Raw genomic sequence first — 13,341 nt, 5'->3', positions numbered from 1 at the left:
ATCTACTCTGCATGTGATAAAGCATAAGCATCAATCTGCAATATCATCATTAGGTGCAAATGAAGCACTCACATTTGTTAAACTTTGATATACAGACACAATTAGAAATTGTAAAAAGTGCAACTTTGTCTGATCTACAATGACAACCCTCCACTATATTCCCTATTTGAATCTGGCATACAGACAAACTTTCCCTCGCAGATGACAGAAAGAATACCCACAACATTCCCCTCCCGAGGGAGAAAAGAGTAACAAATACTTTATGGAGCACCCCCAAATGGGAAAGTCCCAAAATAAATGTTTGTTTGAAGTAATGATCATCATTGCAATAACTTGGTAACGTCATATTTCCCCCTGGTGCCATTCTAGATTCGTCTCTCACTGATTCTGTGAGCAAGGGACATGGAATGGGATAGAGAGAATTAACTATTTTCAAAGATTCAATGACTATCGTATAAGACATATTCAGTAGTTAAAAGTGATGCATGATTGTCATCAAGACAGAGGTGAGACTTATCAAGAAAAGAGAAACGAGCTGTTGTAAAGACAGTGATGAACCATAGAAGAGTTGATTGTTACAAGGTGGTCATGAGCAGATAGTGACAATATAAATAGTAGTAGCCAAGATGAGAAGACACACATACTCACTGTCATGAGCAAAAGAGGATCAAACACGTTCAACAGCAGAAGTGCCATAACAAGCAGGGATATAGGCACTGTCAAGAAAGCTGAAAGAGAATAGCATATAAAGTGTGAACAGGTGAAACAATTAGAGGACAGCCTTGCATGAAAGAGAAGAGGGCAGGGTCCTCTTCTAGAGTGCCATGACATTGAGCACTAGCAAGTCCCTCTATGAGTGAAGTTCATGAGAAGCATGAAACAGAAAAGAGCATCTGTTGTAGAATGCCTTAGGCATGAAGAGCATAACCAGCAACACTCTGCTACCAGGAGTATAAGCATAATGACAATCTTTTGATGGTATCAAGCAGCCAGAAGTAGTCAAGGGAAAGATAGTGTTGTTCATTGGGAAACCAACAGTGAGGACAGCCATGCTAGACGGCAGTCTATTGCATATAAGAGATAATTACATGAGAAAATGCATGACAAGGACAATCAAGGCATATGGAAAAACCCAAGACACATGACAGTCTCTATATATCATTGCTTGGAATTGAAGAAAGCACAGGTACCATTAGAAATGCATGAAAATATATTGTTGGAGGCAAATCTGAGAAAGGAAAGACATTGTGTTTGAGATGCTTAGAACAGTGTCTGATTGAGGATAAAACAGTGGCCAAACATGAACAGAAGCGATTAAGTGCCTCAAATCGTATGAATGAACAGCAAAACATGAAGTAGTAGTTTGAGAAGAGAAAGAAACAAGTATCCAAAGGTGCAGTTCAATGGCTCTTAGTTGGTATTATAGCATGTGAGAGTGTTCTAAAACGATGGTAGGCATTCAAAAGATAGTTTGGTGCCACTATGAGCCAATTTTGGGGCAGTTAAAAGGCACTTTGTGACCCCAATTCAATCACATCCGATTCTGGATACTTGTGAGCTTCTTCCTAGCTTTAAAGAGAGTGATGGGGCAGGTGGACAAAGTTTAGAAGATATTTAGGAACCAAAAGAGCAGATATGCAGCAGTTTGGGAGAGCTTTGAACAAGTTCACAACAAATTACAAGCATCTAGGAGCTCTTTAAAGCCTATGAGGCAACTGTATTCTATAAAGCAGCTATTAGGCTCTATTTAGGGAGTTAGTTCTTATTATTTAGATCATGTTTTGTAACTTGAATAAAGCTCTTCTTGGTCTAATTATGTATTGTAATTCAATTTTCAGACTTATAAGCTGTTGTAAACGCTTCCTTTGTCAATAAAAGATATGTTGTATTGTCTCCAACGAAGCTGGCTCGTTGTGTGTCATTGTATGGTTGATGTCTCTTCTTGTGCTTCATTAAAGATCCTTGAAAATAAGTCTCACCATCCACACCATTAGGCAAAAAATGTGTGCTTTGTGCAAGTTAAAGGCTGTGTGGATGACATGAATGGTCATAGTTGTGAAGAAATAATTTTTTCCCTTAAAAGATATTGAGTGTCAAAACCTTCTTATGAAATGTTGATGCATGAGCATGTGAAATTTCCAAGTTGTGCAGAGGAAAACAATATCATTGGTTAAGTTGTGTGTCCAAAACAGCAATGTAGGTTCTAAAAAGCAATTTGGTGCATCACCTAGGTAATATTAGGCTTCCTTGTAAGCATTTATCTTCCCTTTTCCCCAGAAAAAATAGTTTTAGGTAAAGTACAGAAGGAATCTGACCTTCTCAAAAGGTTGATTTTTGTTTATCAAAGCCCACACTTTAAGAGGTCTCCATTATTTCACTAAATGGTTGAACTATGTTAAAAAAGGGTGCACATTCTAGTGATAATGTGTCCTTAGCTTATCAAATAAGACAAAGTGAAAAACCCATAGTCATAGGGATTGGTGGAAAATCCATGTCCATAGGGTCTTTCCCATTTCAACTCACTCTCTATAATTTTCAAAGTATTTGCCTAGTGGTAAAAACGACCTCCATAGGAACTTTTAGTGTTTTGACCTTAATCCTTGTGTCCAAGAGTGGGAAATTGATCCTCATGGGGACGTTATGGGTTTTTAACTTGAATTTCTTTTTTTCTCACTACCTAGGAGTGGGAAATCGACCCCTACAGGGACTTTCCATCACGACTTGGTGAAAATTTTATATCCATAGGGACTTTTGTCCCAAAAATGTGGAAAATCAATCTTCAAAGGGACTTTGCACTATACTTGCAAGATTTCATCATCTAGGTCCAAATTTATAGGTAAAATAGGACATTAATACATCATGGAGACCAATTAACCAACCAAGACACCTCAACATTTAGGGAATTTCCCCTTAGAATTTTAACAACTTCTACAACTTGACCCTAGTGCCTTCAAACTTTAGGACTTATCTATGTTTACAGAAGGACCCTAAAACCTAACCATACCCCTAAGAAAAAGCTTACTATGGAGCTCGGAATTAACAATCTACTACCAAAACCTTACAACTAACAAGTGAAAAGAGGGGGACCCCATTTGAAATGGGGTGCTGGTGCAAAAAGGTCACAACAGTTGTAATAACCCGACTGGCTCTCAAACAATCTATGTTGAAGAATTGATTTCTTTTTTTTTTTTTTTTTTGTTCTTGAGGTTTTGCAATTTTGATACAACAATATAGTAGCAAACTAGAAGACTTTGCAATAATAATTTCAACTCAAATATTTAGATATTACATAGGGAATATACAGCTGAAAATTTTCAGATTTCAATATCAACTTAGATACTGAGTATTTTCACAAAATATCAACAACCAAATTGATAAAATATCCCCTATTATCTAAATCAACAATACCCAAAAAATTAGAAGTTACAATCCATGAACTTACAGGTAAGACATATCTTGAAACCCTCTGAAATGATGACTTACAGCAACAAAGAATTCTTCAACAAACAAATGCAACTGCAGACTTGGAAAATACTGCTCCCAAAGTGCAGAAAGAAAATAACACCCAGCAACCGATATAAATTAGTGCTCAACCAACTCCAACTTAACCAACACACGATTTGATATAACAGTTCCAATGAATCCCTTCAGAAATTCTAGAACAACCTCCAGCAACAAGAAAAATTAAACTTCTTCTTAGCAATAGTTAATACAGTAGGAGAAATGACAAATCGTATACCTCAGCACAATTTGCCAAGCAATCTCAGAATTGTATCTACAATATTTCAGCTGTAGATCCCAAACCCTTAGACTTCAGCAAAGGCATAAAATTTCAGAACTTCAAAAGTGTCACAAAAACAACAAAGAAAGATGAGATAATCAAATAATTGGATGTTTTTCTCATCAAATGTCCTCATATTTATAATCTCTTAATGGCACCACTTTCCCAAAAGAAACCAACTTAAGAAGCTTTGTCTACACAACATTAAAATATAATAAAGTGTCATTAATATAATGTATTAATTGCTTTTGGCTCCAAAAATGGTCTTTTCCGCCATAACTTAATATTTTGATATGCAAGGTCACTGTTTCTTGTTCCCATGATTTAAAACTTTTTGTCCCAATTCCAATGAGCTATGATACTAAAGTGACCAATCAACAATACCAACAAAAATAATAACCTCAGCGTATTTAGATGAATAATAATAATAATTCATCTGCCTTGCGAAAACAACTCAAGAAGCATCTGAATCGAAATTTGACAACACCAAAGTGATCCTGATGATGAAAGACGATGAATAAACCTAATGGGGTGACTTACTATAAATAAAAGCTACCTCCAAGATTCTTGGAGCCCAAACCGAAAGCCTGAAATAAAAACTGAGAGCATCACCCAACTCCTTTAACTCCACTGTGCTCGTTGGAACCAACAATTTGACCCTCAATTGCAGCCAAAACACGACATAGGCCGCTGAAAAGCCTATAACACCACAATTGAGACCCTCAAATCCCACTGTCAGCTCATGAGGGTCACAATAGTGAACTAACCAAGCCAACTACAAGAACCTACTAAAAATGGGGACATTACAACAGTCACATGATACAATCATTAATGATAGGTACCTTAAGTGTCATTATCTTACTATAGTTAAGTTTACTTGGAGACTTTTTCACTTTATCCCATTTCAGTTTTTGGGTGGTAAGTGCTTTATATACTCACCAATTGCTCTTATATGAGCAATCCCATCCCATTCAATTGCATTGTTGCATTCTCCTAATGCTATTTTTGCTTCCTTGACATTTGCAATTCATATCTTTCTTGTCCCATTTTTTAAATTTGTTCTTTATACATCTGCAAGTTATATTCTTTCTTTTCCAGCTAAATTCAAGCCTCAAGGTGAGCTAAATTTTTAGGATATTGGAGCTCCATAAAATGCTACATTTTGGGCATTATTACAAGTTCAACATAATTTCAGTTTATCCTAAGCTGCAATGAATCCCTTAGAATTTTCCTGCAATTCGGAGCATACAAAACTGCATATAAAGAGAACCATTAAATATTTGGATACTACCTGATCTAGAAACGTGTTTAATTTTTCATCGATTTTGAACAGTATTGCCAGGATAGCCATGCCGCCATTATTTAAATCCCTATGCATCATCTGCATTTCCAATGGGTAGCTGCATTTGAAGAGTGTGGATTAAAAGAACTGTCTATAGCTACATTTCAAACAACGTAGTAACCTGCAAGAATCTGAACTTACATATTTCCCATTGATAGAATGCTCCGATGGTGTATGGAATCTAATCTCATAAAGCTCATAAAGAATCCCATCAATGTACAAAGAGCCACCCTTCCACTTCAGCTGGAAAGAATTACAAACGATAAGCCCAAATTTCACAATGAAAACATTCTGAATATATCATCCAGATATTCACAGATCAATAGAGTTACTTTATAAAACATGTTCAAAACACATAGGTTAGTATGCTTCTAAATAAGAGACCTGCCCTTGAAACTTACACATCCTATTCTTGGGACCAATTCTTGCATTAAAACCCTACTTAGCGATGCAAAGCAAATACTAAATACTCTTTGTATGAAAGAATATAGTGTGTGTGTTGCCTCTATATAACATCTCGTATTCTCTACTATCTAGTATCTGGACTGATTCTCACATAAATTTATCGAATAGGGGAAAACTAACCTTGACAAGATTTCCATCGTTGATAAGCGTGGCAGATGCAGTATGATACATTATTTGTAGATAGGTAGTATGTAGATCCTTAGCAACATCAAAGGAGAGTATTCCGATGGGAGATTGTTCTGTTCCATTGCTACAAAGCACCCAGTCTGAGGATTGTTCTCCCATTCACTGGGTCCAAAACAACTATCACATCCATAATCCCACTGTATCTCTGCACAATGCTTGCGGGTACATTCTCAATTATTCTCTAATGGTTAGAGACCAAGTACATGTGTTTTTCATGTGCATACATACTCCATCATCCGACAGACGCTTAAACAAGAGTTTTTCACGTGGGTATATTCTCGTTTATTCAATTCAAGGTTAGAAGCCAATCACAGAACTCCTCCCCTTTTGTTTACCTGAGACTTTTCAGGAAAACAAAGTAGTTGCAACTCGAGTAATACTATCATGCTCGTTTCTTACCTGTTTCGTTGCTTTCTGAAAGGATTAAATAGAGAATGAAAATGTTGCAATAAGAAGAAATACACAACACCGGATTTATCCTGGTTCACCACAATAGTGGCTACGTCCAGACTGCAGAGTATTGAATTAATAAGAAAAAGTTAAGTTACAAATGAGCAGGAGCAGCATATAAAAGGGCTCCAATAATATTACAAATGAAGAGTCTTTGGAAACCAAGAGACTCGATTATTGGAGGGAAAAGAAGACTTGACTGTTGGCCTTCACAATATCAACAAACTCCCACCTGAAGGACAACCAATGCTGCAACTGATCACCCAATACCCTGCTCAAAGAATGATCTATCTTTTCTTCACAAGCCCAAGAGAAGTTCTAGCACATTCGAACTTCTCTTTGGCAACAACCTTCGTGAATATATCAGCCGGATTTATCTTGGTGTCAATCTTGACAACATTCAGCTTTCCCTCTTCGACTGCATGACGAACAAAGTGAGCATGTGCATCAACATGCTTGGAGCGACGTTGTGATGACTGATTATGTGTCATGAAGATCGCACTACGGCTGTCACAAAACAGATTATATTCATTTTGATGAACTTTCAATTCACCAAGTAACCGCTGAAGCCAAATCATTTCCCTTGCACCTTCGGAAAGAGCTAAGTATTCAGCTTCAGCCGAAGAAAGAGCAATGCAATGTTGCAACCGTGAAGCCCAACTGATCGCAGCTCCAGCAAATGTGAAAGTGTAACCAGTGGTAGACCTTCATTTGTCCAAGTCTCCGGCAAGATCAGAATCAGTGTAACCTTGTAGTTGAACTTTGTTTCCGCCAAAACATAAAACATAATCTGAAGTACCTTTTAGATACCTTAGTATCCATTTGACGGCTTCCCAATGAGCTTTGCCGGGATTGCTCATGAACCTGCTCACAACTCCCACCGCATGAGCAATGTCAGGGCGAGTAGAAACCATAGCATACATAATACTACCAATGGCTGATTTGTATGGAATTTTCTCCATAAATTCTTTTTCTTCCTGTGTTTGAGGACATAATTCAGAACTTAATCGAAAATGACCAGCAAGAGGAATAGGAGTTACTTTTGATTCAGCCATGCCAAATCTTTCAACAACTTTGTCAATGTATTGTTTTTGAGACAAAGTGATTTCCCTCTTTTTCTTATCCCTTGTGATTGTCATGCCAAGAATCTTTTTAGCCGCCCCTAAGTCTTTCATTGCAAACTTGATTGCCAATTTTTGTTTCAACTCATTAACTATTCTTTTGTTTGAGCCAGCTACTAACATATCATCGACATAAAGAAGAAGGATGACAAACTCACCGCTTGGAAGTTTCTTGAAGTAAACACATGGGTCTGATTCACATCTTGTGAAATTATGCTCAATCATGAAGCGATCAAATTTTACATACCACTGTCTTGGGGCTTGTTTGAGGCCATACAAGCTTCGATTTAATCTGCAATAAAGATGTTCATGTCCCTTCTTTACGAACCCTTGAGGCTGCTCCATGTAAAGTTCTTCTACATCACCATGTAGGAATGCGGTTTTTACATCAAGCTGTTCTAACTCAAGATCCCACGCTGCTGCTAATCCCAAAACAATTCGGATGGTTGTCATCTTGACAACTGGTGAGAAGATTTCATTGAAATCTATCCCTCTTTCTTGATCAAATCCCTTTACCACCAATCTAGCTTTGAAGCGTTTATTTCCTTCCGCTTCATCTTTCACACGATATATCCACTTGTTCCTAAGTGGTCTTTGATTAGGCGGAAGAGATACCAAATCCCAGGTTTGATTCTTGAGTAAAGAATCCATTTCTTCACGCATCGCTGTTTGCCATTTATCACTATTGACATCTTTGAGAGCTGCTTTGAATGTAGACGGTTCTGAAAATTCTGAAACTAGAATTGAAGGCTCTGCTTCTTCAGCGTACAATAATTCATAATCAGAGAATTTAGCCGGCATTCTCCGTTCTCTAGTGGATCTTCTCATTTGGGGTTCTCTGTTCTCTGGTTCAACCAATTCAAATGGAGAACCGGTTACACTAGTTCGCTGGTTTAAATGTTGAATGCCCTCTCTACTGCTTGAGAACAGATTATTATGAAGTGTGCCTTCTCCCTGTGATATATTTGTATTGGGTGCCTCAAAACCAGTATTACCAAGATGCTGGTCTGTGCTCTCACCATGATTACCCTGCACATTAACGTCCTGCAAATCAATTTGCACACCTTGCGAATTGACTTCTACACCCTGCGAATGCAAATTAACATTTCTATCCTGTGGATTTGCTTGGTGTGCAGCTTTCATTGTTTCAGCTGGATTAACTTCAGTATACCGCATACCATTTACCACCTGCAGATTACTTGGACCCAGCGGATTACATGGCATATTATCTACACTCTGAAACTGCCCTCGTATATTGCCATGGATGTGATCTGTATTCCCACCGTAGCATATGCTCCCACCATAACCCTGCGGATCAGTTTGTATACCATGTGTAATGTCTGTAATGCCCTGCGCATTGTTATTCTGCGGATCTAGTTGCCCAGCCTGCGTTTGTGGATGGGCATTAAAATTGGACACATAGTCCCTCCCAATGCTATCCTGCAGGTTTTTAGTGTTGCCCACACTATGTTGTGCATCCCATTCATTGTTTGGGTGCATTTCTTGGGGAGTTACAAAAGACCGCAGGTATGAAGGGTCATCCCTTGACTGATAGCCCAACGCAGTAGAAAGATCCCTTGTACTTTGGTTTGAAAAACTTTCACAAGCTTGATTGTGATGGAGAGACAAATTCCTGTCATGAGAAGAGATATCAAGCAACTCTTGTGTAAAACTATCATCATGTCCTGTGTCCCCAGGAGTGGAAGAAGATGATAAATTTGGAAATAGTACAGAGGTGGGACTATATGAAATAGTGTTAGAAACTGTTTGTGGATTCAATCCAACATTCCTTTGTGCAGCGATTGGTACAAATTCTTTTTCAGACATTTCCAGAGAATGTAATGCTGGAAATGTTTTCTCATTGAAGACAACGTCTCTGCTTCTAATAATTTTATGATCAGTTAAACTCCAAAGCCTGAAGCCAAACTGATCCTCTCCATATCCAACGAATATGCAAAGCTCGGATTTAGGATCCAGTTTGCTTCTCTTTTCTTTGGGCACATGTACAAAAGCTTGACAACCAAAAACTTTAAGATGAGAGTAAGAAACTCTTCTACCTTGCCATTCCTCTTCCGGAATTCCGAAGTTCAACCTTGAAGAAGGACTCCGATTAATGAGATAGACGGCTGTATTACATGCCTCAGCCCAAAATTCTTTGCCCAATCCTGCATTTGAAAGCATACACCGAGCTTTCTCCATTATTGTCCTATTGAGTCTTTCCGCTGCCCCATTTTCTTGAGGGGTGTAAGGTACAACTTTCACCCTACGAATACCATTATCTGCACAATAATTGTCGAACTCCAACGAACAAAACTCACCTCCATTATCTGTTTTTAAACATTTGATCTTATGACCCCTTTGGTTTTCAACCAGAGCTTTGAAAACTTTAAACTTAGAAAAAACTTCAAATTTATTTGCCATCATGTATATCCATACTTTCCTAGTACAGTCATCAAGGAATGTAACAAAAAATTTTGAACCTCCTAAAGAGCTTACCTCAACCGGACCAAAGACATCCGAGTGTACAAGTTCCAATGGTTTCTCCTTGAGATCATGTCCATCTTTCAAGAAGCTGACCCGCTTTTGCTTTCCGTAAAGGCAATGTTCACAAAATTCCAAATTTGCTGATTGGAGACCCGGTAGTTGATCCCTTTTGAGCATTATCTCAAGGACCTTTTTGCTCATGTGGCCTAATCTTTGATGCCAAAGTGTTGCATCGCTGCCCATGACTGTCATAGTAGCCCCTATTTCAGTAGGCTTCTCAAGAAGATAAAGATTACCAACTTTGTTTCCCTTGGCAATTAATCTCGAACCCTTGGTAACTTTCCAAGTATCCAGATATAAGAATGGATAATATCCTTGGGCAAAGAGCTGACTAACCGAAATTAGATTTCGCTTTAATTTGGGAACATGGCGAACATCTTTTAACAACCATTTCCCTCCATCTTCCAGCAGTAACAAAATGTCACCTTTGCCAACTATTCCGCAGGATTTGTTGGCTCCAAGAAATACCTCTCCAAATTGACCACCATGGTAGTTTGTGAAACAATCCGTACATGAAGTAGCATGGAAAGAAGCTCCGGAATCTATCACCCAAGAATCTGATTTTGTATCACTTGTAAAAAGAACTAAAGCACATTCATCTTTCTCATAGGTTGTATTTGTTTCCATGTTTCTCACATTTTCTTGTGCTTTCTTGTAAGCCCGACAATTTCTCTTTGTGTGGCCAGGCTTACCACAAAACCAGCATTCACCATTCCTACCTCTTGACCTTGAACGATTGGATGACTTTGATCTTCGCTGATAGTAATTATTATTTCCTCTATGATGGCTTCTTCCTCTTTCTCAGTGCTGACCATAGTGAGAGCATCACCGGATGAGGAGTCTTTGTTACTCCTTCTCATGTCTTCACTTAATAAAGTGGCAACAACTTCATCATAGGCCAGCTTTGACTTCGTAGAGCTTGAAGTACTTACAGCTGTAACTACAGGATCCCAACTATCAGGTAAAGAACATAACAAGATGATTGCTTTGGATTCGTCATCTTGAGTCATACCAACCGAGCTTGCTTGACATAATAGGGTGTTCAAATCATTTATATGATTTGACATTGCAATCCCTTCTTTCATTTTCAGTTTGTAGAGTTTCTTCATAATGAAGATTTTGTTTGCAGCCGACGCCGTTTGATACATATTCTGAAGTTTGTCCCAAACATCTTTTGTTGACGTCTCATTTGAGACATTGAACAAGACATTTTTCGCTAGTGAGAGAAAAATGGATGCCATCGCCTTGTCATCCATCTTTTGCCAATCTTCATCAGTCATTGTAGACGGTTTCTTAGACTTTCCTTCAATTGCGAGAGCCAATTCTTACTTAACCAGCAAGGAACGCATCTGCACTTTCCACAGGCTGTAATTCTTGCCTGTAAATTTCTCTATTGTCAAATCCTCCATCTTTCCGGAAAATTCAACACTGATTTTCCAACCTGCACACCTCGTGCTCTGATACCAATTGAAAGGCTTAAACAGAGAATGAAAATGTTGCAATAAGAAGAAATACACAACACCGGATTTATCCTGGTTCACCACAATAGTGGCTACGTCCAGACTGCAGAGTATTGAATTAATAAGAAAAAATTAAGTTACAAATGAGCAGGAGCAGCATATAAAAGGGCTCCAATAATATTACAAATGAAGAGTCTTTGGAAACCAAGAGACTCGATTATTGGAGGGAAAAGAAGACTTGACTGTTGGCCTTCACAATATCAACACTTTCTTCGGAGTATTGATCACGCATTACCGTTGTTCTGAGGTAGTTGAAATTGTTCTCCTGAAAACTGTGAAAAGATTTTAGTCCCATGGAGACTATATAGTATAAGTAGAATGGAAAAAGGAAAAAACGCAACAGAAAGATTAGGAGCTCAGTTAACCTGTATGGAGGTGGTATTAGTGATAAATAATGCATAGCCTAACAGACATATTAGGGACAGAACATTCATTGTACATGGAGAGCTAGAAATCGATTAATTGCTCTGAAGATTGTAATTTTTTTTTTACACAAACACGAACGAGGAGGGAGAGGGGGGTTTGTACAGACACCCGTGCAGGTGAATCAATAGATCGTAATCCTGGCTACTTACCTTGACAATGCATGTCATTCAAATTTTGTCTGTGTGCAGAGGCTTTGCGTAAACTGGCGTACCTCATAATGAAGATTCACCTCCTGATGTTGGCGGTTGATGGCGCATCCTAAATACGTTTTAAATACTGAGCGACTCCACCGACGATATTTCAAATATTGAGCCATTTTACCGGACGCCAACCTCTCCTTTTACTTCAAATATATTTTTTTCCACTTTAACATTCTACTTTAAATAGTTTTTTTTTCCATTTTAACATTCTTTTCTTCTTTGCGTGGGAAACTTTCAGTTTCTTGGAAATTTCTTACCTCTAAAATTTTAAGATAGTTTATTTGGCAAGTCTCATGCTTATAAGTAAGGTTTGAAGCGTGTATCATCAAATATGACGTTCAACACAGGTTAGAAAAGGAGTAAAACCAATGATTGTGTAACAAATACACTAATACTTGAATAGTTGATAGCATCATATGATTGGTATTTTTTGAATAAAGAATACATTCCATTCAATTATGGGTAGTCGCCATCACCAAAAAATAATTTTAAAGTCATAACTATTGGTGCAATGCTGTACAAAATAGCAGACATTAACTCAACAATTGTGGGTATTAAATTAACAAATGTAGGTATTGAATCAACAATTGTTATCACAGTCATTGGAGCATGTTCAAGTATTGGGTCATCTCCCTTATAAAGTTATTTTGTAGGATCATAAGGGGCATTCATTCTCTCAAATTCACCAAATCCTTACACTCAACAAGACTTCATCCTTAGTGGACTCATTAAAAAACTTTCAACTTCAACATAACAACAAGGACTCATTGTTTATATGTAACTTTCACAAACAAAAAGATGTTTTAAATTTTTATCCACTTAGCAAACACCAATAGCAACATACTTTATCTACCCTTGTGTCATCTCATAATGTAAACCCCATTATGGTTATCTTAATATTAGTCTCTTCATTGGAGCATGTTGAGGTATTCGGTCATCTCCCTTATAAAGTTATTTTGCAAGATCATAAGGCGCATTCATTCTCTCAAATTCACCAAATCCTCACACTCAACAAGACTTTATCCTTAGTGGACTCATTAAGAAACTTTCAACTTCAACATAACAACAAGGGCCCATTGTTTATATGTAATTTTCATAAACAAAAAGATGCTTTAAATTTTTATCCACTTACCAAACACCAATACCAACATACTTCATCTACCCTTGTGTCATCTCATAATGTAAACCCCATTCTGGTCAACATCTTAATATTAGTCCCTTTATCAAGTACAAATTCACACATGTAACCTTTCACTAGTACTTCTCCTTCTTTGCAACCTATTAGCATTCCCCTTATTGCATTCAA

The 13,341-nt window shown here is 37.7% G+C and overlaps 1 long non-coding RNA gene across 1 annotated transcript in view; it reads right to left on the bottom strand.

Annotated features, from left to right (window-relative positions):
- Positions 1-12,137, bottom strand: part of LOC149570943 (uncharacterized) — a 74,958-nt gene extending 62,821 nt beyond the window's left edge. The window contains exon 1 of the long non-coding RNA XR_016358379.1: positions 12,047-12,137. This is a non-coding gene — a long non-coding RNA (uncharacterized LOC149570943). The remainder of the gene's footprint in view (positions 1-12,046) is intronic.
- Between the last annotated feature and the right edge of the window lie 1,204 nt (positions 12,138-13,341).

Source organism: Cupressus sempervirens, chromosome 2 (assembly GCF_028749045.1).
Source record: "Cupressus sempervirens isolate cs-2001-9-10 chromosome 2, ASM2874904v1, whole genome shotgun sequence".
NCBI lineage: Eukaryota > Viridiplantae > Streptophyta > Pinopsida > Cupressales > Cupressaceae > Cupressus > Cupressus sempervirens.
The sequence above is the reverse complement of the archived record's forward strand: the minus strand, read 5'-3'. Positions and strand labels throughout refer to the sequence as shown.